The 27,547-nt window shown below is 38.5% G+C and overlaps 1 long non-coding RNA gene across 1 annotated transcript; it reads left to right on the top strand.

The window, feature by feature from the left end:
* LOC115426165 (uncharacterized) lies at positions 1 to 26,469 on the top strand. Its single transcript, XR_003936316.1, has 4 exons — positions 1 to 11; positions 3,980 to 3,985; positions 13,614 to 13,625; positions 26,372 to 26,469. It is a non-coding gene; the product is annotated as an uncharacterized LOC115426165 (long non-coding RNA).
* Positions 26,470 to 27,547: the final 1,078 nt, after the last annotated feature.

Here is a 27,547-nt window from a genome sequence, read left to right as displayed (position 1 = left end):
AACTACAAGAAGTCATCTGATGCAAAATTTGTTAACAGTTTCTTTGCTGTGTAGTTTTGTAAAACTGAGGTTAATCATCTGTATTTATAAGCACCATGAAAACAAAGTTTTAGTGCAGAAATGAAGAGTGAATATTCACCTTTTTTTCTAAGTCATCACTTTTATTTTTTATGTTTATGATTTTATATTTGTATTAACCAATAAAGACCCAGTGCTACTTTTGTGGCAGTTCTCAAATTAATTTTTCTCTATATTTAACCTTTCTTACGAGATTTATCACTATTGATTGCAATATTATCCTCCTTATTTTGCATTTTTTTCCCCACTTTAAATCATGTATTTTCCTGTATTTAATTTACTGATCATATAGATGTTAATAAAAGCTCAGGTTGAAGTTGATGGTTATTGCATCAAAAACAGAGAAAACTGAAGAAAAAGTGACTTTTTCAGCAAAGATATCATTAACTAAACATAAAAAAAGTGTCCCCATCCACTGTTATTGATCCAACTCCATGGGTTTTACTGGTGAATCAATGTTGTAGAAGATGACAGCGTTTCCACGGTAACTACAGAGCCTCTGAATGTCCAAATGGGTCATATCTGATGACCATGAAAAGATGACAAACTGCATTTTACACCAATTATTTACATGTATTGATAGGATTAGTTGATCAATAGGTATAAAACAGTTTGGATCAGTACATTATTTTGGTCATCTGTGATTGTTTGGGTCTTTATGGGTTGAAATAAAAAAAATAAAACGCGAATAGATCACAAAGGAATTTTTTATAATTATGTCCAAAACAGTGACAGACTCCTTTGACAATAAAAAGTAATAGTATAATGCAGATCACTGGGGTTCCTGTGGCCTACTGCTTATTTGTTGGTTCAGTTCTTAAACTAAACACTTGTGAAGTGGTAGACCAGTGATTCCTATTTCCTGCTGGGTTAAATTTCTGTTTTTGCCAAAGGACGGAGGTGCTGAAGAGGGTGATATAACTATAGCTTCAGTTCCCAAAAAGGATTGTAAATGGGCTTTTGAGTTTAATACACTATGTTTCACTGCTGCTCCTGTCTACAGCAGTACATAGCTTAGCGTAGATCTAAACTGGGAACGTGCCAACCGCTGTCAGCTCTGGGTAAAATACCGTCTATGAGCGTTTAAAAAAAAAAAAAACTGAACTCTCCCTTTAAAGTTCTGAATCTCTTGTCAGTCAAAGTCACATTTGCTCTTTTCATTTCACCCTCTCATTAGGACAACATCAATCTCAAAGCGCTGAATATATTGTAGCATGAGATGATTAACAGAACCAAAATGAACAGAGCCTGGCAGCAGGCAGCTGGACTTGAGTTCTCCAGAAAAGGAAAAATGAGTGCAGGCACTTGTCCAAGCTCCATGTTTGTTCTGGTAGGGAGCTCATATTTTCATTGGATTGAGGGTAGTGCCGTGTTGGAATTTAGAAATTTAATGTGAAATTAAACGATTGCAGTGTATAATTATTATCTTAATGACACCCAGAAGTACAATCTAGGATTAAACGTTTAAAATACATATTGGCTTTGACTGAAAAGTATTTATTAGGTAGTTACAGTGTTTAAATGGCTTTTGGGTGGATTTAAAGCCCTGTCACGCGTGTTTCTCCACATGTATTCAACCACACTAGAGCCCTGGAGGTCTCCTGATGTATGTTACATGTTTTCTCCTGTGTGTGCGGATAACCTGCACTACTGTACCTCACTGACAACAGCTGCTTCCAACCAGGTAAACTGTTCATATTCATCTTCACTGCAATCAAGTTTTCTCTGTTTTGTGCTGCATGACCACCTGCCCATGCACCAATGTCTGTCCAAGTGTTTGTACTAATACTTAAAGGTTAACTGTGTGTACTGTATATATGAACTAATGCTATGTAATGTGTGGGTGTAGCCTTAATTACCTTAAGATAAGGTGGAGCTTATGTTTTCGTTGGGGTTTGTCTGTTTGCAAGGTAATTGAAAAAGTTATGGATGGATTTTCATGAAATTTGCAGGAAATGTTGATACTGCCACAAGGAACAAATTATTAACTTTTCGTGTGTGTGTGTGTGTGTGTGTGTGTGGTGGTGGGGGCTCTCTGAGTGCTTTTCTAGTTTTTGAAATGTTTCTAATTTTATGAATGCTGGCACTTTACTTCTTCCCCAGGGACAACAGCTGAAAAATAGCCTTTTTGAGTATTTATAGAAATATTCATTAATGTGTGCTGTCCCTGCTAAATAAACAAATAAATAAATAACTAGAAAAGCACTCAGAGAGCGCAGACCTCCGCCAAGGCAGATCAGCCCCCCTCAACACCAACAAAATTTAATCATTTGTTCTTTGTGCCAGTATCAACATTTCCTGAAAATTTCATGAAAATCCATCCATAACTTTGTGAGTTATCTTGCTAACAGACAGACAGACAGACAGACAGACAGACAGACAGACAGACAGACAAACCTCAATGAAACATAAACTCCGCCAAGTAATAACTAAATACATTTGTTTCATCCCTTACCACATTTTTCTGAGAACTTCTGCTTTTATTTAAAACAGTCATAGTAGTTCTAAAGGCTTTGTTGGTGTGTCGGTTAGTTCACCACTTTCCCATTTTTTATACCCAGACTGGAATATCTTAACAAATACTGGAAAACTTGCTGTGAAACTGTGTACAGACATTCACAGCCACCACAAAACCCTGTAACTTATAAAAATCCTGTTTGATGTCCTCTGTGCTGGTTGCAAATTACTTTTAGACTCCACTGTAACCTCTCTGACTAATTACATGTAAGTCTTTGCATGTCCAGGTGCAGGATTACATCACTGAGCTTTTAACTGGTCCAAAGGACAGGCCTGGGTCCAGGTTCAAATCAGCCGCTGATTGAGCTTTTGCTGCACTGGCATCTTGGATTTGGAGCAGTCTTTCATTTCAGGGTGTTGGCAACATTTTACAACTTGTCTTGAAACAGATTTTTTGGAGTTGCCTCGCTCACTGGCTAATGGACATCTTGTAGTTTGCATAATATTTCTACCATCTGTCTTTATGTTTCTACTTATCTTGCACTTTTATCTATTTTTCTTTGCTTTTTACATGTTATGTGATCAGCTCATATGATTCTATCACTGCATGTCTGTTTTTACAGACGTGTCACTAATATTTTTATACGATTAAATTAGTATTATTTTTTCCATCCTTGTCTTTTTATGCTGTTGTTCTTACGGTACCATAAATCTTATTTTCCAATTGACAGGGAGCCTGAGGGTGGATTTTTTCCTATGAGAATCTTATATATGCATGTTCTCAAAGGCTGCTCTATAAGACTGCATCTATCTGCTTTACAAAGTGTTTTTTACACACATATTTTAAGGCTTTATTTACCCAGGGATTTTAGACATGCTGAGCAGGCATGGATATATTTTGTGCATACATCTTTATCAGCAGTGCTCTGCTTCATATTCACAGACTTACACACTGGGGAGCTGTCCAATACAAACAGAGTAACCTCAGATCCCCTTATGCTGCTGGTAGGTGCACTTGTGCAATTTTGTTTAACTGCACTCAACACTATAACTGTACTGCTGTGGGGGAGGGAGCAAATGATATGCATGAAGTCATTTGTTAAGAATTCATTTATATTTATGTAAATCTAAGGCCAACATGTGATTTAATGCTTTAAATAATTCTCATATGTAATGAAGCAAATAATGCTTCTTTTTTTCTTTTCTTGCAGAAGCCCATAGATGCTTACCTAAGCAAACAAACTGGCACCTAGGAGTGATATATTGACTCAGTGGGGGCAATAAATACATAGCTTCTTAGGCTGTATTGTACAGAGAATATTCTGCAAGAGTAATTGATTGTTTCCATACAAATGGGCCTATGATGAAATATTGAACTGTGCGGTGATATTGAAAGAGTGTAATCAAAGCGCTGACGATCCTGACAGGAGACAAGTGGCATCAGTGTCATGTGGGTTGAAAAATCAGATGTGATTCATGCAACACAAGTAACATGCTGAATAGGCAATAACCCGGGGCTTGTATAAACCTAATTACACCTAAGATCACCCCATCAATGATCCCCTATTTCATGTATAGATTAGCTACGAGGTAACAATTGGAGAGTAATGACCCACTGAAATTTGTCTTGTATTGTCAGAACCTCTTGCTCTCTTTATTGCTTCCTCTCTTGAGCTCCTTTTCAGTCAGGAGGCACATTTGCTCTCAGGGTCAGCTTTTCCCCATCCTGCATTTCCAAAGAGCTAAATGAGAGTCTTGCTGTGGCCCCTGCCATCCTATTGATCTTCCACTCTAGCTCTCCAAGTGGAGTTTATGCACTAAATTTAGTTTAGTGCTAAGGGTCCTCATTAATAATAGATCCATCAGTAGGGGTGGAGGGACCATCACTGATTGATTTCAAAGAGAGCAAGTGAAGGAGAGGGAGACAGAGGAGAAAAAAAATGTGGACCAGAGGGGGCACCATGTACCACATCTAATGCGTGTGTGTAAAAAATCCTCTCAATAGTCTAAGTCAAGTGCTCTAAAAACCTCAGCCTATAGTGGAGATGTATCATCACTGTTTTCTCCCAATTCTCCTGCAAAATCTCTCACTCACCACTGCATTCTCTATAATCTAGAGGGTTGGACATCATTAACTATAGTAGACAAAAACACTGCTTTATGTTCATTTATAAAGCTCTGCTGGGTAAACTCCCAGAATACCTCAGGACCCTTTTACCATCTTACTTTTGACTGTTCAGAGAGTTCTGATAGACTTTGGAAAATCTGCATTTTCCTACCATGCAGCATGGTCATGGAATAATCTGCAAAAAAAGTCTTAAACTACAGACTTAAACTACTCAAAAAATTTGAGGCAAGTGATTGCACTTAAATGAATAATGATCAACTAATCAATTGGTTTAATTAGGTTCAACTTTAATGCTAAAAGTATTGAACTTTAACTATTAAGTAGAAAACACTAAAAGACAAGTTATTTGTACTTTAAATCTGTTGTAAAATCAACCCCACTATCCAACTCAGCATTTTAGGTTACACTGACTAATTTTCTCAATTGCAGGCAGATTAATTTATTATTGATTAAACAACTTTTTTTTTTAAAACAACCAAAGTCAAAATCCTATTCCTGACCACTATAGGTACGAAATTATTCACTTTTGTATATTGAAGCATGAATTGAAATTGGTTTGATTTCCATCGTCGGTACAGGAAGAGTTTTTAATTTGACAAGACATTAAGATTACCATTGTACAGTAATGGTTTAGGATGAACAGGAAAGCCATTGTTCTTCCTATGGCTCTGACTCATGGTGCAGCTCTACAAAAATACAAAAACAAACACAAAAAGGCCAATAAGCACTGCCATACACACATTAAATCCAAATTAACACTAACACCACAACCCCTGCACAGAAAAATAACAAATTTTCAACAACATGCCCAATACCCACAATGCTATGCGAAGATAAAAAGGTGCACTGTAAGCCCGGAATTTGTATTTACTGAAATGCTTTAATTACAATGCACTTAAATGATTTAAGTTTTATGATGGTCATGACTAAAACTTAGTGATTTAATTCCATTCAACTTAAACTTTTTCGTACTTTCAACTATGTCTACAAATTAGTAGAATATACTTAACATTTTATAGTAACATCATAAAACTTAAATCATTTAAGTGCATTGTAATTAAAGCATTTTAGTAAATACAAATTCTGGGCTTACAGTGTACAAACATTCATCTCTCTTACTGATTTTAAAAGTATCATGGAGGAGGCTGTGAAGGATGAATGTCTGTTTTCCTTGAGGCCTTTATGGTTGAAAAATGGTTAATTGTTGGTTTGGTTTGTTTGTTTGTTTGTTTCTTTGTTTATTATCACTCTAGCAGCAGAATGATTGGTTGAATTCATACCAAATTGGGTTTATAGATTGCCAGTGACCCAGAAAAGATCTCATTACATTTTGGGAACAGTACGTCGAAGTTCAAATTTTTTATGAATTTAGAAAATTTTCCCATTTACTTACAATGGGCAAAATATGCAAGGGGCGGGATTTATTATGCCTGGCACAACTTTTTGTTAACACTTTAGCAGCAACACTACTGGTTGAATTTACACTGAATTGGGTTTACAGATTTCCAGTGACAATAGATGTGATTACATTTTGGGAAAAGTAGGTCAAAGTTCAAATTCTTAATGAATTTTTTAAATCTTTTTTTTTTTTTTTCCCTATTTACTTGTAATGGGTGAAATTTCAAACATCGGTAGCAGCAAAACTCTTGGTTGCATTCTTACCAAATTGAGTTTGTAGATTGCCAGGGACCCAGTATAGATGTGGCTACATTTTGGGAAAAATAGGCCAAAGTTCCAATTTTTTATGAATTTTTAAAATCTTTCTTTACTCCATTTACTTATAATGGGCGAAATTTCACATGTCAATAAAAACATCAGATTTGTTTCAATTTACTTCAAACTTGGCACATATATAGAGGCAATTGATATGCTGACATCAGCCCATGCATAGACATGACTTCAGCTGGACTGATGCCAAAATAATCTACAATATGTGCGAGGGGTGGGGTTTGTTGTGCCTGGCACCACTTCTGCTCTGTTTTATTGTTCACTGTGTATTATGTATGTGTTTTATATACTACTGATTTTGTATGGCTGCTACCTTGGCAAGCTCTTCCTTGCCAGATTTCTAAGATTGATGAGATTTCTAATCTCAGTGGAACTTCCTGGTTAAATAAAGGTAAATCAAATAAATAAAAAATTCCAACCTCGGGAACATTGTGTTAAAACCTCCACAAATAAGAACACGGAAGCTGCAAAATGAGATGAATACTGAGCAAAGGCCCATGAGGTGCTGTGTGAACATCAGGGTAATGTAATGTTGCATGCAAACACACCATGTTTGAATCTGCAATTTACTAACAGATGGGATGCAGCTCCAGTCATTAAACAGGCATATTTCCATCCTACAGCAATCACATGGTTCCAACAAACCTGTTGACCATCAGTCACACACAGGAAAGACACGCTGGTGCAATCATCAGACACAAAAAAACACTTACAACATGTGCATGCACTTCTTGAAAATGTATGCAGATAGTAATAATATATTAGATTGTGTTAAAAATAAACCGAACAGTAATGTGCATGCAGCATCACACTCATGTGGTTATATAGTGGGTGAGTGTGTGCACAGATGCACCTGTTCTGTCTGTTTATTATGCAGTTTTGTTTTAGTGTCTGAAACAACCTGACTGAGGAGATGAGGCCCACTGAGTGTTTATCTATTTTTTTAACATCTACTTAAAACACACTTTTACCAATTAAAATACTTTTGTTTACCTCATGTCTGCTCGCCACATTTTAAACCGACAGATTTGTCAGTCTGTCTCAGGCTTTTCTGTGACTGTTTTTCATGATTGGATTGAGATGTTTCCTTATAATTTTGTGCTTGCGAAAACTGTACAAATGAATTTTCATTATTAGTGCAGAAGCAGATGTTGAAATTCATTAAACCCATTAAAGCTTCCAACTAATCTGTTGGTTATTTTCTTGACTGAGTAACCAATTAATCATTGGCGCTATAAAAGATGTTTTCTTCAACCAACAGTGATTAAATCGATTGGAGCAGCTCTAATATCCATCATATTAAACATGGTCGGTGCTGTCGGTAAATGTCAGCATTCCAGAAAAATCTTAAAAGCAGTATTGGCATAGATTGATGTACAGCAGTTAATTTAGGGAATTTGTGGGCTAGTTTGATGCCCACTTACATATTTCTGACATTTAGCAAAGCTAGTCAGAGATATTAACCAAATCCTCCAGCCTGATAAGTGGGTTTAGGTGGGGCAGCGAGTTGTCAGAAGGGATCTTATTTGGATTGGATCTGGCTGCCTTGCCACAGGGTGCAGCTGTAATGACAGGCCTTTCAGCAGCCACACAACCACACTGAGCATGGCTCATCACAGACAGCAGCCCTACAGGGGAATTATGTGGAGCAACCTGGCACCACAGCACTAGATTTTCCAGCAGACTGCCTCTTGGGTTGTGTTGACAGTGAGTAAGCCTTGAATTTACTCTGCCAGTCAATAAATCCCCCCTCACCAAACCAATGGGAATTGATGGATCATTGGAGGTGCTCTTTTCTTCCTGTATGATGCACTTGTTTCATGTGTTAATCGTGTGTGTGGTGAGTGTGTTGTGTGGGAGGCTGTGAAATATAGGATAGGGCAGAACATTCTAAACGGACGGACTGGATGTATGCACTTAAATGATGCGTATGTGTAGATTCATTCAATGGTACAAACACTACAGCAACAAACTTTTGTGAACATGGCGCTTACAAAGGATGTCACATCTGTGGCTTGTTTCAAATCAAGCACCACTTTGATTCCCATGAAACCTCAGCCATCACAAAGAAATCCACAGCAACATGTGTATATGTGAACGTGTGTGTGTATTTATGTGTCTGTGTTTGAGAAAGCTCTTGGATCAAAGTGTCAAACCAATCCCCAGTGCAGCGCAGCAGGAGGCGAGAGGTGTTTGTGCTTCCTAATCAGCCTCCTGCGCAAAAACCCTTTGGCTTTGTCTCATGTCCCTTCTGCCTCTGGAGATAATGTGACACATGCAGTTGTGCCAGTTTAATTCATAATAATAGGCCGACTTGTCAGGATTATTAATCAAAGGAACACCCAGAAAGCAGAGGCTTCTGTGAGCCTTGTGGGGAGCCATTCAAGAAAAACATATCTGATTAAAATACTTTGTGCATGCCTGTGCACCCCCCCCCCCCCCATCATCACCACCACCACCACCACACACACATTTGGATAGGTGAGTAATTACAACTGCGTGAAAGCTGAGAAGTTACAAAGACACTCGTAAATGATCCAGCTGTTCTGTCACTTGGTGTGACAGGAATCAGCAGACAGCCCCTGACCTCACAGATCACAGATATTAACTAACACGACAGAGAAGCAGAAAAAACTCCCTGTAGCGCCGAATTATGTAATAATAGTGCAATATGTAATAATGTAAGAATTTTTCACCCCATTATGTAATAACATGCTGCATTTTGTAATAAAATTCTTGAACACATTTTGTAAATACTTTCTACATATTGCAACAGTTATCACAAAATAGGGGTGTAGCACTTTTTTTTTATTTTAAGGAAATGTAATAATTTGGTGCATTATGTAATGAACCACTGAAAAATCATTTAAATTGATGTCCCCATTTTTGTATATTTTTCTCTTTTTTCTTTTCTTTTCTTTCTTTCTTTTTTTTTTTTTTTTTTTATAAATTTGTTGATCAATTTGGCTGTGTTGCAGCTTTTGGCATGAAATTTGACAGAAATGTTTCTTTTTAGTTATTTTTGAAATCCAGTGTATTTTACTCTTAGATGTGTTTTGTTTTCCCATGATGCATTTTGCACCCTCTAGTCATCCTCCTGGACAAAAATTTACACACACAAAAAAAACTGCTGGTTACATTGCAGTAATTAATGAAGAACATGCCTTGCTCAAATCAGTACAGGTATTTAATATAACACTAAAAGTGATTACACATATTTATCTGAGATTTCTAAACAAATGACAAAAAAAAGCAGAGTGAAAAACACAAATGTTGCTTTACCCAGCATCATCATGGTAAAGCTCCAGTATGTTGTTATTTATGGAAACCCCATCAACCTGTAGAGTTAAAATAAGAAAAGAGTTCTTAAAATAGAACCATTGTCTGCATCCAACGACATTTCATAGTAATTCAGGCAACAGAGTGATGTTTATAAACTGTAGTGCTGCAAAAAGTAAGGGTATGAAGGTCGGGTTGGTGCATTTAAAATGTTTGCCTCAGGCTGTGGTTTTTGTCAACATGCTGTTTGGTGAGTGGGTTGCCTCCTCATACAAGGTTATTCTAGTTCCTGTACTGATGTTGCTTTAGTTTTAAATAAGCTGTTCTGTATACATATTTGGATTCCCTCTGCAGTTTATAGGGCATTAAGTGTCAAATTCTACATTCTGCTTGTAGCTTAATGTTTTTCCCTTTAACTTACCAACCGCTGCTTTTGACATTTGACAAATAATACAAATATTATTTTTCACACCTCTTTTCTGTTGAGTGAAAAACAATTATTTAATGTTCACCCAGCAGAAGAGAAGAGAAAAACAGAACAAAACAAATAGAGCACAGGTGACTCTTACTCAAGTGACACCACAGTGTCTTGTTTCAGTAGGAAACCCATCGACCACATAAAGCTGTTGTTAGACACAGAAGAGTGTATGTTATTTGGATTACATTACCTCAAACTAACGCTCACTGAATATTGAAAAACTAATATTTTGGACTATATGAGACCCATTTCTGAAAGAGATTTTGGATTCTGCTGACCACTTAGAAGCAGTCCATGCTTTGATTGCCCTGATGTCATCAGCCCATGATATGCTGTTAAAATGAAGAACGTCTCTGCTGAATTTTAAACTAATGCGCTAAAATTTACATTTTTCTAATTTGGATTCTGAGTCATAACCTTTAACTGATAAATTGTACATGGACCATTAATCATGTTACATTGCATCATCTGTCTGAACAGCTACATCTAATGAACCGATGCCCCCCTCCCCAACTCCCTTCCCTCCTCCAGCTCCTGGGGGAGGGAGGTGGAAAGAAGCCTCTGCAGGACTGCAGCAGGGCTGGCTGCTCTTGTCAGCTGGCTGTGTCCAAGTGTCAGCTCAGCTCCCTGGATCAGCTTGCTTTTCAATGGCACCACCTCCCCTCTAATCCCTGCCTGTCATTCCCCTGCATTCACAGCCTGGGCCCTCCCCTGCACAAGCCCTCAGCATAACAGACTTCTCAGTGTACTCACCGCTCTCTCCCCCTCACTATCCGTCTCCCTCTTTTCTACTTTCTACTCTTCCATAAACACTTAAAACACTGGAAGTTTTAAAGCATTCTATTAAAGAAAATTACCAACCACTGTTACAACATTAATTCAATATTTAGTCTTTGCCAATTTTTCCCGCTATGTCATATCTCTCCCTCGCATTCTCCTTAAATTCCCAGTTTCTATTAATTCAAAGCCAATGAAATCACAAGTAAGCTCTGGTTGCAGCAAAATGATATAATTCGAATACATTTCACAGTTGTTCCCTCTCTCTCTCTCATATGGTAATTCTTGCCTTTTGCCTCAGTTCAGCTGCCATGACAACTCCTGGGTTTTCTCCTCACTCAGGATCGTGGGACTGAAGGGAGCACGTCCTGTACTATAAAAAAACATGTGAACCAACGGAAAAGGCTATTCATGCATCAGGCACGAAGGCCATTATGACATACGTGCAGAGTTACCTTTCCGCTCACATGTGCAGTGTGTGATGTGTTGATTTTCTGTTGTGCTCAGTCAGTGTGAAGTTCAGTTCAGGGCGAATTGATATTCCACACAGATAAGTATAACATATATTCCGACTTGCAGTACTGTCTTATTTTTAGATTTATTATGTATTTTCTTACGGTACATTCTGCACCTTATCATTTCCACACAGTCACCTGTATTTTTCATTATTCATAAGTACAAATTCTACCTGATATTAAATTGCCTGCACTCTAAACCCATAATCATAGCAAATATAGTATACAGCATATCTGATTTGTTGAACTTCAACTCAGTAAATCACAGTGGTTCGTGCTTTCCTCTTATTATATGTTACCTCTAGGTTAGCTGGTTCATTTTAATCACTTATACTGTTATGCTCATGATATTTTTCAGTTCAGCCAAATGATATGGGTAATACTGTTACCCTTCATTACTGCATAACCACTATTAAAGACTAGATATTATTCCATTTGCAGAGAAGAGCACTAGTTCAAATCATTTCTACAAGTGTTTGGTTTGGTTTATTTTATTTTGAATATAAATATTTAAAACCAAAAACAACAAAGAAAAACAAAGAAAAAAACATATTCAAAAATGAAATGCAACAATAGTCGCTTTTCCATTGACCCTCAAGTTGTGCAAATATAACTTGCACATAAAAATGTACCTAATGGAAAAACAACAATTTTGCTACAATTCTTGTTTTTTGATTAAAAGTTTTTGCAGTGGTAGGAGGTGGTTTTTTGGGCGTAGCGCAGTTGGTATATCATGCAAAACTGCAATGGTAAGACTTTTTTCCACAACTAGAGTCACCTGAGTAAAAAAAAAATGGATGTTGATGGACGTTACAACAAGTGAAGAAGATGAGTTTTAAAAGACACATGGCATGGTATGTGTGGACACAACAGGAAACCGAATCGTTTTTTAATGTAGTACGAGGTAGGTGGGTAATATATAATAATAATGAATATATCTGTAAATCAACACAATATTTATGTTCGTTGCCATGTTTATGGAATGACTTCTCATGTCATCTCATCCTACTATACTATATAATGCACGTTCTGTGTCCGATCGATCGATGTTGCAGCACAGGAGGGCCGGATGTACGGATTTTCCTCAGCCTTCACAGGCCCAATCGCCGCCAAACTCGCCAAATGAATAGAAACATTACCTGACTATCTACTAAGCACAATTTTATGTCTGTATTCAAATGTTGTGAGGTATGATGGGCGATTTTACGTTCTGTGTCCGATTGATGTTGCAGCACATGAGGGCATTTGTACAGATTTTCCTCAGCCTTCACAGCCCTGATCACTGCCAAACTCACCAAATGAATAGAAACATAACCTGACTATCTACCAGGCAAAATTTTATGTCCACATTCAAATGTTGTCAGGTATGCTGGGCAATTTTAGCCTCTCTCTACTTTGAATTCTTCATCCCTGCTGCCATACTTCATTTTCGGAAGTGGGTTTGCTGCCGTTCATGAAATTTCTACTGCTAGCAGACAATGCTACAATGTGAAGGCTGCAGTTCACTACCGATGTGTGAATTTAATCATGCTTGACAGGCCAAACAAATACATGCTCTTCCCTTCATGCCTCACATGTTGGCTCAAATTATTACCTAGTGGTGGCAGACAAGTTTTACTAATCATGTCATCGTACAATGGCACTACGGGTACAATACCGCTGGTGATAATAAATAAACAAATCATCGTATTTGTGATTTAATGGAAAAACTGACATTAAGCACTTCTGTTTTTTCGACATTTAGTAAATATCGGTAAAGTTTTGCGCATATGTCCAATGGAAAAGCGTCTAGTGCCATGGAAGCTCCACAAAATAACTCATAACATATCATACATGTCTACATACAATCTACAATAGGACAATAATTACACAAATACAACACCGTACTCTCTATTTACAATACAATAACCTATCTATCATATCAGGTTCAACATCCTGAGGAAACTTGGGTGTAATCTATGACCATTGCACAAACAACCAGGTCAGCCACAGATCTAGAATTACTACTCTGTTTTTCACCTTTTGACTAATGCAACTCTCCTCTTCTGTCTCTGCCAACAGCCCTGTTCCATTTGCAGCTCATGAAAAATTCTGCAGCCTGTCTGCTATCCAATACCGAGAGTCAATCTCACATCACACCAACCCTTACTTCTTTTATCGGTTCCCCATAAAGTATAGAATTGATGTCAAAGTGCTGCTCATCACACACAAGGCCCTTCACTTTCTCACCGCTTCATACATTTCCAAACTTTAACATCCCTTTTCCGCCTCACGGTCACTCAGATTATCCAACCAAAGTCTTATTTATACCCCGTGCCTGAAGCGAATCCAAGGGTGACTGTGCTTTTGCCATTAGGGCTCCATCCCTCTGGAACCTCTCAAAGATCTCAAAACCTATTATTACTGACCAGCTTTCCCTATAATGTGGCTTTAATTTATTTTTATGTATATTAGTTTACATGTAGCTTATGCTTTTTATTTTTCTATATCTGTATCCTGTGCAGCAGTTTATAACAATAAAATTCAACTTACATTATCACAATCAGCTCATTTTTTTTTATTTCCATAGGATTTTATCAACACGACCGAACATGATTGAAAGAACGAGGTTGCGGGTACAAAATGAGTTTCCTTCATAGGATGGCCGGACTCAGCCTTAAAGACAGGGTGAGAAGCTCCGATATCCAGGAGGGACTCGCTGCTCCTCCATGTTGAGAGGAGCCAGTTGAGGTGGTTCAGGCATCTCGCGAGGATGCCTCCTGGATGTCTCCCTGTTGAAGTGTTTCGGGCATGTCCGTCCAGGAGGAGACCTCAGGGTCAACCCAGGACACACTATATCTCTGGGCTGGCCTGGGAACGCCTTGAGATCCCTCGAGAAGAGCTGGTAGAAGTGGCCAGTAGAGGCTGGTCTGGGCTACTCTACTGAGGCTGCTGCCCCCACAACCCAGACCTGGATAAGTCGATGAAGACGGTACATTATGGTACGATTATCAACACGTGTGACTACCATGAACAAAACTGCTTTGACCTGTAACCAATCAGAACATAAAAAGTGGGATGTTGGCCAGGTGGTAACTTAAACTTAAACTCAGAAGTATGGCAAACACATTTTTCTTATTAACAAAGGTGTCAAGTGAAGCTATTTGTTATTCTTTGCAGAAAAAAAACAGTGTCTAAATGACATCCACATTAGCAGCAGCTATTCTGACTGTTTAGAAAAGTGTATCAGTGGAGCTACACACTTAGTTATCGGATCAGTCAATAGTCTAATACAACGTGGTTTGACTCTAACCCACACCATCAGATAAGTAGTTGTGTCTGGTCTGGCTTAATATACATATACAAACATTTCCTCTGAAGCATCAAGACTGGATTTGCGTTGTATGTCAGTATCTTGTTTAACTCATTTAAGTTCACATTCTCTTTACTTTAGACTGTTCTGTGCAGTCTTAGACTCTTAGTATTGGTTGTACATGTTTTATCTGTGGCCCAATAGGACTTAACTTAAAATAATAATATAAACTGTGGTCAGTGATGAGGGGCACTTATAAGTTTTGTCACCATTTACACAAATGATGTTTGTCACTTAAAAGATGATTGTATGAGTCATAATAGGTGCAGTTTCTTGTAAAGACAGTAAAGTAACATGTAGTTTTGTGTGGAAACAACTAAGTGAACTGTGTCTCTCTGTATGACACCAACAACAACATGGCCATTACTTGGAATAATTCACCTTGTTTTTCTTTGAGAAGTGAAAAAGTAAACCTCTTCAGCAGCTCTTAACAGTGTGTACAGGGACAGCTACGACCTTACCACCAAAACTTATGGATGTGCAGTTTTTGTATTTACATGGTCTCAAAGTTCAACAATTTTAACTCAGAAAATTATCTTTAGCAAACGTCACAATTGATCATTTCTCACTGCTGATTGCAATATAATTTTTTTTCTGACATAAGAAGCCATGAGGCAAAACAGGAAGAGGCGGAACCTCAGGTCTCCTTCAAACAATGCACCAACAAACACCAAAGAAAAAGAAGAAGAGTTAACAGTAGTGGATTTCAAATACCCTGGGAATAGGCTTTGTGAGTGTTTTTACAGACTCTTACATTCAATGATATGTCCAGTGTGTTCCAAGTGCTTAACAAACATATTTATAAAAACACACTGCATGTCCAACAATTGTATTGCTGGTAGTGCTGTTTGCTAACTGTTCAATAAATCCATTGGTTTGTATTCCCATCTGGTGTGGCAGCTCCATTAGCCATTTAAGAGCTTCTGCAGTGTTGGCTGATGGCTGATTGAGTCAATGTTGCTTTAGATAGCTCTGTCAGTATGGCAAGGTGACTGAGGCTGAAAGCAGAATGGGATTGACCTTTGATCCTCCGGCTACTCAGCTGTGATAAAACGCTGACACAATGGACTTCCACACCCCCTTGAGTGTCTCTCTCTTTCTCTTTGCCTCTCTCTCTCTCTCTGTCAAAGTCCAACTCTGTATTATCTACTTGCTTAAAGAGCTGGCTAATTAAATCACACATCATAAATACTCCACTCCTGACTTCTGTGCTTCTGTGTGTGTGTGTGTGTGTGTGTGTATGTGTGTCTGTGTGCATATATCTCTTAAATGCACCCTGCTAAGTTGGGGAGATGCCTACTGTTGACTGCCAAAGACATTAAGTGGTGAATGTAAACTTTGTGTGCGTGTACATATGCACTCGCAGCCTGTGAATATTTGTGGCCTGCGCGCTGCAATCTGAATAGGGCAAGTGGAGATTCTTGGCAGGGCGATTTCTCTCTGATTAACAGCAGTGCAGATGGTTTACAGCTGCCTTTTACTGAGGGAATTAAGTCTTAATATTTACAATGAGGCCAACGCAGAGGCCTTGGCAGCTGCACTACGGCCACCGATGCCAGAAACGAGTATGAAACCCCGAGCCATTCTCAGGGCACAGATTACACCCTGGCCCGTTGTTTCACATTTCACAGAAACTGTGTAGTGGGTGGTTTCAGAGAACTGCGATGATCACATAAGATGAATTGTTTTCAGGTGTTACCTTAGCTGTGAACATCAGTGGCAACAAAGAGCAAAAAAAGAGCCTATAGATGTAGTTGCTGTGTAATGACCTAATTAGTATTAAATAAGTTAAGATAAGTATTGACTATATTGTATACACACACAAGAAAGTAAGCTCGTCACAATTATTACATAACCACCTGACTGGGATCATTTTGCGTAATTGTTTCCATTCACCTGTATTAAAAACATCTGGATGAGACTGACAGAAAAGTGGTTGTTGATGACAAACATATGGCTTATTTTGGCCATAGTACATAGTGTGTATTGACTATTTGGTCCTGTCACTGTCATTAATGGGCTTTGTTTTGTATATTATGTTATGATATACAGTATATGGGTGCTTCTGTGAAACTGGGTTCATTTGGTACCTGGCACTTTAACAGCTTTTTAGACCAAATAATAAAAGAGAAATTTAGACATATTTCCCTCCAGGATGTACCTAATGATGACTTAAGATAAATGCAAAAAAAAAAAACCCCAAAAAACAAAAAAAACTCTTGCTCTGAGCCATCCCAAAATTAATGAATTTTTAATAAAATATTGGGGGCAAAAATAGGACCAAAGTTGGGACATGAAAAGCTACCTCAGTATCAGTGAATTTGATCTGGAAACCATGGCTTGGAATGGTCTTATATAGCACTATAAATAAAGACACTGTGTTAAATTTGATGATCCTAGTGGTTTTTCTAATCCAGACATGTGGGATTTTCATGAATTGGCAGTCTTATTCCAGGTTTTGTATGTAACCCATTGTGTCCATTTGTGTTACTTGAACGCATATAAATTGTGAATTATTTTGCAACAGCAGTCATTTTTATGAAACACTCTGCCTTGCATAATTAGTTTAATTCCCAAAATGTACCTTTGAAAGAATAAAGAGATATTCAAAAAAATTCATTGGCTGTTATATGCAGATTTTTGTATTAAATATAAAGTAAAATAATGCAAAAATTAATTTTATCTGAAAAATAGTTTCTCTTTTATCTCAGTAAGTATTTATTTTTAAAATAGACCCAAAGTGCTTCCAAACTTGCTTCATAACATTAGTCTACATCTGGTTTGAATTTTTAGCTCCCATGTCCTGTTTTTAGGGATCAGTTTTATAGAAGTACCCATATCACATCTGTCCTGCGCAATTGGAAATGTAATAGTTATGGTTGATGTACAATATTCAATGCCAATAAGTGACTCATCTCCATAAGGCTTATGTGGATTATTTAAGGCTTATCATTTCAATGGTTACCCTATGGTAAAGACATAAAATGAATGAAAAACTTCCATTAAAATAGTTTGTTGCCACTATTTGTATGACAATTAACTTTGAAAGCCCCATACTGATTGGTTTGCTGAATAGATAGCCGAGCCTTAAAGTTGCAGGGCATTGAGGGGGAAATTGCAAGTAATTGCTCTTCTTCCCTCTCAGTCTAAGTCAAAAGGCTAAATAAATATGAACAAAGGCAGCCTGATGTTGTTTTATGTCATTATGGAAAAGAAGAGCCACTTATCCAAGCTTCTTTGAGCATCTGGCAGGATCTGATCAACAATTGGTAACTGCAGCTGTCAGTCAAGTATTTGTCCTGTAACTTGTCTGAAAAAGCCTGTGACGAGCCAAAATCAGAGTGCTGTGGGGTAGATTTTCAACAGCCTGAAAACAAAGACTAGGAGTACATGCAGAAATCTCATGTTCTCTTGAATGACAATATGCTGTAAAGTAATTGTAGCATTTTTGCCCAGTGACACTGACACACTATCAAGCACTGCAGCTTTAACCCCTTCCCTCATTTATTTCTATCATCCTCCTCTAATTCTCAGTGTAGTGAACCCCACAGTCTATGGTGAAGACATCTGGGCAGCTTTATAACTCGCTAAATGTGAAGTTGATTGTTGCACAGTTCTAATGCTTTTGGAATCCACACATTGATAATACAGCATCTCATAAAAGAGTTACTAGATTTGTCAGAGTCTGCAAAGTCATTAAATCAAGCATCCAACTCTCCAAGTTGGCAAAAGTGGCTACAGCTGCGTTCAAAAAGCAGTCCTGTTTCATCACCGCCTGATGCTGCATTCACACTGAAGAGACAGCTCTGTTTTCAGAAGCAGAACAAATTCAACTGGTTGTGACAAAAGTGCTCCCTGCTGCAGTTTTATTGTACTGTTCTACTGAAGACAACCTAACAAAAAATGTGACAATCAGATAATCAGTTCCCCTCCTGTTCTTTCCTCTTATAAACAAAGATGTGAATAAGCAAATGCAAGATTCTCTAGGGAGACGAGAAACACTATTCATTGCCTCACTGCAACTCCCTGCACAGTGTGAAATCTAATCTAACAACAATGGTGACTTTGTAATGTAAAAAGATTAAATTTAATTTTATAAATAATGCCCTGAGAAAGTACCCATGTGAGGTATTCACTGTATGCAATCCAACTCTCACATTCCGCAGTCCTCTGCTGCGGTTAAGAAACATCCCAGTGTGGATATTTTTTATGCCACAAAGGGAAAATAGTATAATCTATATGAATGCACAAGGAACAACCACAAACCAAAATATTCATATTATAATCTTGTAATACACACTATACCAATGTACACACTACTGAGCACCGCTGGCGCTGAAAAATAGTACCCACTGGGTGTATTTCTGCCACAGTGGGCCCATTGTGTATGAGCTGTATGAAACACTGGCCTGAGATCCATTAAAATGCAGCCCAGCAGGCTGACCAACCTGCTCCTAATTCACTGCAGAAGGGAAACATGTGTTCAGATGTGTTGTGTTAAAACACGCATCTGCCTTTCTCATGATTTCTCACCTTGAGTCGAGTCATTAGAATTTATGTAAAGAGAAAACACCTGCTGATGACTTACAAGTGCTGTATATTGTCTATACCACGGACTGATATAATTGGTATTTTGAGAAATGTGTGTATTCTTTTTGCTCTGCAGTGATGCACTCACTTTATTATTGTGGGTGATTAATGCAAACAACTGCTGTTGTGTTGCTTGTGTTATTTGTGCTGTGGTTGTTTATGATGTTTTTGTTCATGTTTTTTTTTTTTTTTCCAGTTTACTCAAGTTCTGTGGGTGTTGCAGATTATTGTCAGTTATTATCATTATATTGTATTATTACAACTGTCATTATTGTTATTGTTGTTATTGTTACTATTATGAACTCCACCAAGGAGGTTATGTTTTCATCGGGGTTTGTCTGTTTGTTTGTTTGTTTGTTAGCAAGATAACTCAAAAAGTTATGGAAGGATTTTGATGAAATTTTCAGGAAATGTTGATACTGGCACACGAAACAAATGATTAAATTTTGGTGGTGTTGGGGGGGAGGGAGGGGCTGACTGATCTGCCTTGGCGGAGGTCTGCACTCTCCAAGTGCTTTTCTAGTTGTTAATAGTCTGGTGTGAGGGTCTCTGCCACCTTTCTTTTTTTCCTTCACTCTCTCCTTTCTTCTCCCTTTCCTCTCTTTCCCCCTGTCAGGTCCAGCATCAAAATGTGGTTCAACAAAACCCAAAATAGAAACGGTGGAATATCAAGGGGAGCCTTATATACTTTATGAAGTTCCCCTTGGCAAAGCAAATTTGTTCAGCACAGCAAGGCATCCAGACCACCATTCTGCTGTTATGATGCTGGACAAGACAAGTTAAAAAAAAAAAAAAAGAGGAATGTGTATATTATTTAGTCACGGTTTCTCCATTAAAAGCCCCAGTGACTCGTGGCTGCTCTCAGAATGTGAAACTGCTAGAATGAGAAGCAAGAGAATTATTAGGTGCAAATCACAGTGCTGTGCTCCTGCTGTTCGCGGTGCTAATCAGAGTAAATGATGACTTTAGCAAAACACATGGGGTTTATCTGACAGCGGGGAGGTCAGTTTGCTGGTAATGGTATTCAGTCAGAGGTTGAGGGGTTAAGCAGGGGAATGCAGTATATCTCTTTAATATCCTAATGAATTATTTTTCAGCTGTTTGCAAATTTAATGCATCTTATCCCAACCAAATGGCTCAACTCCTAAAGGCTGAATGCACATGTGATGCATCTGGTATGTTGGTGGTAAAATCAGCTTTCGCCTACTCATTTATTTGAAGAGCAGCATTTAAGGAGATAAAAATCCTGTGCAACACGCATTTTAACTCGTACATGAATGATCAGTGTGTGTGTGTGTGTGTGTGTGTGTGTGTACTATGGGTTCATGTGATCTCCAGTAGAAACGTGCGTTGGATTGCATAAAAGAGTATTAAATGGTTACAGAAAAGTGTGGAAGCATGTACTGCTGCCTGTTGTGATTCTATGACAGAGGTGCAAAGAGGGAGGAGTTGTGATAGTGAAATTCCTGTTCATATTTCATAGACAATATTACGTGAGATATTTGGAGCACTTCCATGACCTGTATTGCCTTGTACCTCTTGCAGCTAAATCATCAGCACAAAAGATCAACATCAACTAGGGATGCACCGATACCACTTTTTTCCACCGAGTACGAGTACTTACATTTGAGTACTTGCCGATACCGAGTACCGATACGAGTACTTAATAATCCCATTCCAGTTCTTAGCTCCTTTTGTAAATGTGCTTTATTGTCGCTGTCATTAGTCTGACTGGAACAAAGTGCTGCTACTGACATTTAATGTGTTGGAATGAGCGTTTCTCAATTAATCCACCAGGGGGCGCCACTCTTAATTAACCATACTGGACAAATACCACAAAGAAGAGTAAAGTTTTTTAAGAAGAAGAATAAGAAAGTCAGTAATAACAAACATGGAGACGACAGAGGCAACACTAATGTGACACTAATATTGCAGCGTTTTCACTGGTAAGGTTTAAAAGCTTAGCTTTAGCAGGTAGAGAAAAGAGAAATGAGCGATAAGTTTCGTTTTCACCTCTGTTGGCGGCGGTCCGCACCACTCCGTACTCCCGCTGGTATTCTCATTCTGGGTACGCATCCACCAGCACCTGGAAAACGGATGGAATGTACACAGAGGACAGAAAGAACGCTGCGTCTGTATCTGTCTGTGTCTTTAACGTTACTTACAGTCAGCGTTACTTTTATCACCGTCATTTATTTTGAAAATTCTCCACACTCTTCACACTCCCCACACATTATTCCACCGCTGCGTACCTGCAGCACTGAACTGTGAATGTCACATAGCCGTAAGTGGTATCGGTGCATTTGTATCAGATGTCTTTTACGAGTATGAGTACACACACTGAGTATCGGAGCCGATGCCTAAACTCGTATCGGTATCGGTACATCCCTAACATCAACATAAACAAGTCCAATCCCTAGAAACATATACTGTAATTTCATGAGGGAAACTACCAACCACCTCCTGAGCTGCATTTAAAAACCAAATATCCATTCACAAGCATTTTATATTACTATGTCTATTTCCACCTGCAAAAAACAAAATGTTTGAAATTTACAAGCGAGGATGGCTGATAGTTATTTGTCCTTTATTATATGACCTGTCCTCTCTCTAACCACTCTGTTTAAAATGCAGCCAAGACATTTTAACAGGAGCAAAGTACTTCCAGAGAGCAAGCTGATAAAAAAGTAAAACTAAATTGTGACATGCAAATCATTCTTTAATATTTTATGAGATTTTATGGACAATAAAGGCCTCGTTCCAGCCTAAAATGTATGAACTGTCAAAGAATATTAGTCCTCAAGCGAATCAAGTGTGTTAATGGCAGTCAGAAAAATTGAGTGAGACTGGGCCAGAGTTTGAACATTTTGTAGTTGCAAGATAAGCCCTGGCAGTGTATGAGAAAGACCTCTTCCTTATCTTGCACTGCTTTATTCATACGCTGCTGTATATTTCCAGCTCTTCACAGACAGCTAAGCCTGCAGAGAGAAATGGGTCACTTTGAGACGCCACTTGTGAGGCAGGAGGGGAAGGAACTGCAGAGGTCACCGGTTGGAATTTTAATCAATGTGGTGACTTCATTGGTCTGACTGTATTAACCCCGTGTGCCAGAGGAGAAGACGGTATTGTTATTACCCATCACCATCTCAGTGTGTTTGTCAGTGACTATTATAAATCACAAATGGATGCATCAATCTTTATGAAATTTTGTATAAACATGCTGTAAATTGATTGAGTAAATACCTGAAACCCAGTGGTTTAGTCCAGGGTATACCTACTTAGTTTTTAGTCAGCATTGGGTATACCACTTCTAAATCCCCCCTGATGCACAGAGTTCAGTAGTATCTGAGCCAAATTGCCCATGTTTTCCCTTCAGAAGCCATGACCCGCCCTACTCTGCCTCTAATTGGCAATTACTCGGTACCTTCACTGATTAGATTGGTTAACTTTATGCATGAGGACTGATAAGCCAATCAGGGGCAGAGTAGGGTGGGTCATTCCGAAGGAAAATATTGCTAACTAGCGCTGACCACCTCTGGAACCTGCATGTCTCGTTGAAAGATGCGTGATTATTGGAAATGCTATTGAGAAAGGCAGAATAAACGTCTTTCAAATGAGGGACACATAGAGAACCTACTTTCATGGAATGCATAATTCTGAGGTAAGTTTTAAGGTGGTTTCCAAATGAGTCACTGTTTTAACTACTGGCCATATGACTGTATATTTAAAGAAGAGATTTTGACACCATTAGTTAAACTGTGTGAGTAGGCTAACATTATGACAGGCTAACGTTATGAAAGGCTCATGCCTCATGCTGAATACATTTACATTCATGCAGCTGCTTGTGTGACCAGTAAAACCTACAAACTGCTCCTGATCAAATCATGACAATTTTATAATAGTGAGCAAATACTGCTGATAGATTTTTGGGTAAACTAAATAGAGTAGTCTGACATGTCACTGTTTCTAAAACAGGGCTTTCTTCTGGTCTACTTAAAAAGAATTAAAAAAAAAAAAAAGGCAAAAATTGAGACCATACCCATTGAAACCCATTAGTTTTTCTTGTATTTACTGAAAAACTGTTCTTTTTTCACCTCTGTGTGCCATGTCCCAAGGACTACATTACTCGATTTTCATAAAGTTCAGTCTAATACTGCCATCAAGTGACTAAACTGGAGTGAGATTTTACTTTTTCCAGTGTAGACAAGTACTAAAAAATGCGTCACTCCCTCATGTGTTGCAACCTCTTAAACATGTCATTTTAATTTGTGACTGTGACAGGATGCATTGTTTTCATGTTTCTATGTGATTCTATCAATGGTTATGCTAACTTCTGATAACTGTCATTAGCTATTCTTAGGCCTTGTTTCTACAAATCAAGCTTTTGGTTTCATAAAATTACAAAAAATGCAGGATTATTTCCTGGGAGGTTTCCCTTGTACAACGAACAATACGACCTGTTTTCCTTCTTGTAAAGTATTATCTGTCTCCAGCATCTCACTATTAATTCATTGATGTCAAGCGGGATCCAAACCACCAACCCTTTGTTTATTGAACAACCCACTCTACCTCCTGAGCCATGGCCACAGCTGCCCTAAGGCCAAATGATGTTTTGTCTTCAGTTCATGTCAGAAAACAATCAGTTAAAATCATAACTCATTGATAACACTGACAACAATCATCGGGCAGTGTAGTGGTTAGCACAGCAAGAAGGTTGTGGGTTAGACTCTCAGTTGGACCAGATCTTTTTTGTTCAGGCTTCATCCAGGTCTTCTGGGTCCTTAGGGTACATATAGGTTAACTCTCCTGTCAGTGCTCTTGACCACGGTACACATGCTGTGTCCAAATGCTAATGCTAAGTATTGTGTGTGTATTAGAATGGCTAAAATGCAGAGGCCGAATTTCACTAAGGGGATAATGAAACAAGTTATAGTTTTAACCTTAAATTTCTTGCCCATATCACCCAACTCAAGGTGTTGTATTCAGTTGTTACAGTTGATGCAGGATACACAATTACAATGTGGAGATGCATTCAGGTCCTTATGTATTTGGACTGTGACACAAACTTTTTAATTTTACTTTAGTATACCGCCACAATTAATCTGAAATGGAACAGTGAAGATATGACCGTAGTGTTGTATTGAATTTTAGCTTTAATTCAAGGCATTTAATTGAATATTGCAGTAACTGTTTAGGCATTATAAGCATTTTAACCATAGATCGTCCATTTTCAGAAGCTTCAAAGTAATTGGCCAACTAACTCATTCTATTGTCATTATATTTCTTCTGCAAGCACTTAACCTATCAACACAGCACCAGTCACATCTATTCTTTTCATTTTCACACCAACATTGGTGCTGCTTAGGACTCACCGGTTACATACTTGCAGACAATTAAACCAAACTTTGTACAGCAGATATTTTGGCTTGTCTTAATAGTTAAACAAAGGTAATCCTTATAATATTAATGACTGATACGTTCCATTTATTTGTCCTTTAAAGACATGCCACTGAGCCAGCTTGAATAAATCAAAGCCCTGGATCTGATGCACCCTCGTGGAATGCAGCCACTGAATTAAAGCCGTTACACCTATTTATTTCCAGCCATAACGAATCAACACGTCTGTTGTTAAGAAGAAGCTCTATTGAAAATTGTGCCTTTGATGAACAATGTGGGTGAAAACAGTAACTCGTGCATGATTATACAGATTTTTTTTATGATACTTGATAAGTGTACTGATTGAATTAATATTTAAAAGTAAAGAAAATGAATAAACAAAATGGTGCCTTAAAATCATGCATTATAGGAGCTGAAGGTCTATGTATTATGCAGAGTTTAAAGAGTGGTCAGTCAAACCGTGAACATCTTTAACCAATTATTAGGAAATAAGCATAAATTATGGTTTTGATGGAACCTCGCATAACCTCAGGTCATGTGAGGTTACAGCAGGTCTCGAGAGTGATCTACAAGTTCCGCCAACGGTAGACATTAGTGAAAGAAAGCCTCTAATTTAGAAACCCAATGTAGGACCACAGCTTTTCATTCAGCTGCACACCAACCAATATCCATGGAGTCTTCTGCCCAACAGTAATCAGTCTGAGAGCTCCATGCTGCAGAGTCTTGGCAGACCATGACCATGAATGTGAAATCGAGCTATGAGGAATCTTCCACAGCTCAGTCAGAGGAGAGTGACGATGATAACGATAATGATGATGATTGAAATGATAAATTGGAACTCTTTGAGAGCACAAGCGACAAAGGAGGAGTTCAGAACATCTATTATTCTTAGCCATTCGTTCTATGATCCAGCCTCTCTGTCCCTTGTCTTTCTTAAGTGATGGCACATTTCTCCTTCTTCCTCCTTAGCCTCCTCAACACGTGTGGAAACTGCGGTTTGGTTTTATAAACATGCAAGAAAAATAAGATGTAGGGCTGAAAATGTGTTTTTGAACCCATAAAGGCCCAAACAGCCACTGACTACCAAAACCACCTACTGCTATAAACTGTTTAATACCTATTGATCCACTAATCCTATCAATACATGTAAATAATTGGTGTAAAATGCAGTTTGTCATCTTTTAATGGTCATCAGATATGACCCATTTGGATGTTCAGAGGCTGAACTGGCCCGCTAAAGGGTCTAGTATTCTCTGTGGGATGAATTTGTGAAATGCAAATGTTACACTTAAGATATTAAGTAAGATATAATTTTATTACACTTTTCTTTTTTTTTTCTTTTGTTCAGACAAGGTACAGTTTTTAGATGTTACCTGCTTGACAGTTTCGACTGTGACTCCAGTCTTCCTCAGAAGTGTCATCCAACGTGCTGCTGACATGTCATTTATCAGCTGGCCAGCTCGACAGACCAATCAGGGCTTGTCAAGCCGACCGCGCCTCCCCCGCCTTGGGTGGTCTCTGGAGGAGGGAATCCCAGTGTGCGAGGGGGCGTACACCCTCTCGTCAGCAGCACGTGGGATGACTCTTCTGAGGAAGACCGGAGTCACAGTCGAAATTGTCGAGCAGGTAACATCTAAAAACTATACCTTGTCTGAACAAAAGAAAAAAAGAAAAGTATGATTACATTAACAGAAGACAAAATGAACGTCATTAGCCTTAAGATATAATTTTAGCCCAATATGATCTCAAGTGGGTCAGACCAGTAAAATGTTAAAATTACATTATGACAGTGTTTACATTTATAAACTATCCTTTCACAAAACAGTGAACAATCTGATCAAAAAAGAACAACCTGAAATGTCTTAAGAGAAGTAAGTGTAAGTGTAACAATATTCTATCTGTTCCAAATTTTTTTTGTATTTGTAGATCCACTGTGATCTGTACATTGTAATGTGTAAATGATAAACTGAGGCATAATGGTGTTAAAATTGCATTTATTTTTCTTAATAAAATTCAGTTTTTACCCCTCAGCCAACTTCTGGTTGAAGGGGTATTGTAATTGTTTTATCACCTGTCTGTCCGTCTGTCTGTCCACTCAATGATGTGATTGCATTATCTGAAGAATGTATTGAGATACACTATATTGCCAAAAGTATTTGCTCACCTGCCTTGACTCGCATATGAATTTCAGTGCCATCCCATTCCTAGTCTGTGGGGTTCAGTATGACGTGGGTCCACCCTTTGCAGCTATAACAGCTTCAGCTCTTCTGGGAAGGCTGTCCACAAGGTTTAGAAGTGTGTTCATGGGAATTTTTGACCATTCTTCCAGAAGCGCATTTGTGAGGTCCCACACTGATGTTGGACAGAAGGCCTAGCTCTCAGTCTCCGCTCTAATTCATCCCAAAGGTGTTCTGTGGGGTTGAGGTCAGGACTCTGTGCAGGCCAGTCCAGTTCATCCACACCAGACTCTGTCATCCATGTCTTTATGGACCTTGCTTTGTGCACTGGTGCACAGTCATGTTGGAAGAGGAAGGGGCCAGCTCCAAACTGTTCCCACAAAGTTGGGAGAATGGAATTGTCCAAAATGTCTTGGTATGCTGAAGCATTCCCAGTTCCTTTCACTGGAACTAAGGGGCCAAGCCCAGCTCCTGAAAAACAACCCCACACCATAATCCCCCCTCCACCAAACTTTACACTTGACACAGTGCAGTCTGACAAGTATCGTTCTCCTGGCAACCGCCAAACCCAGACCGTCCATCAGATTGCCA

The sequence above is a fragment of the Sphaeramia orbicularis genome, chromosome 9, assembly GCF_902148855.1.
Source record: "Sphaeramia orbicularis chromosome 9, fSphaOr1.1, whole genome shotgun sequence".
NCBI lineage: Eukaryota > Metazoa > Chordata > Actinopteri > Kurtiformes > Apogonidae > Sphaeramia > Sphaeramia orbicularis.
The sequence above is the reverse complement of the archived record's forward strand: the minus strand, read 5'-3'. Positions and strand labels throughout refer to the sequence as shown.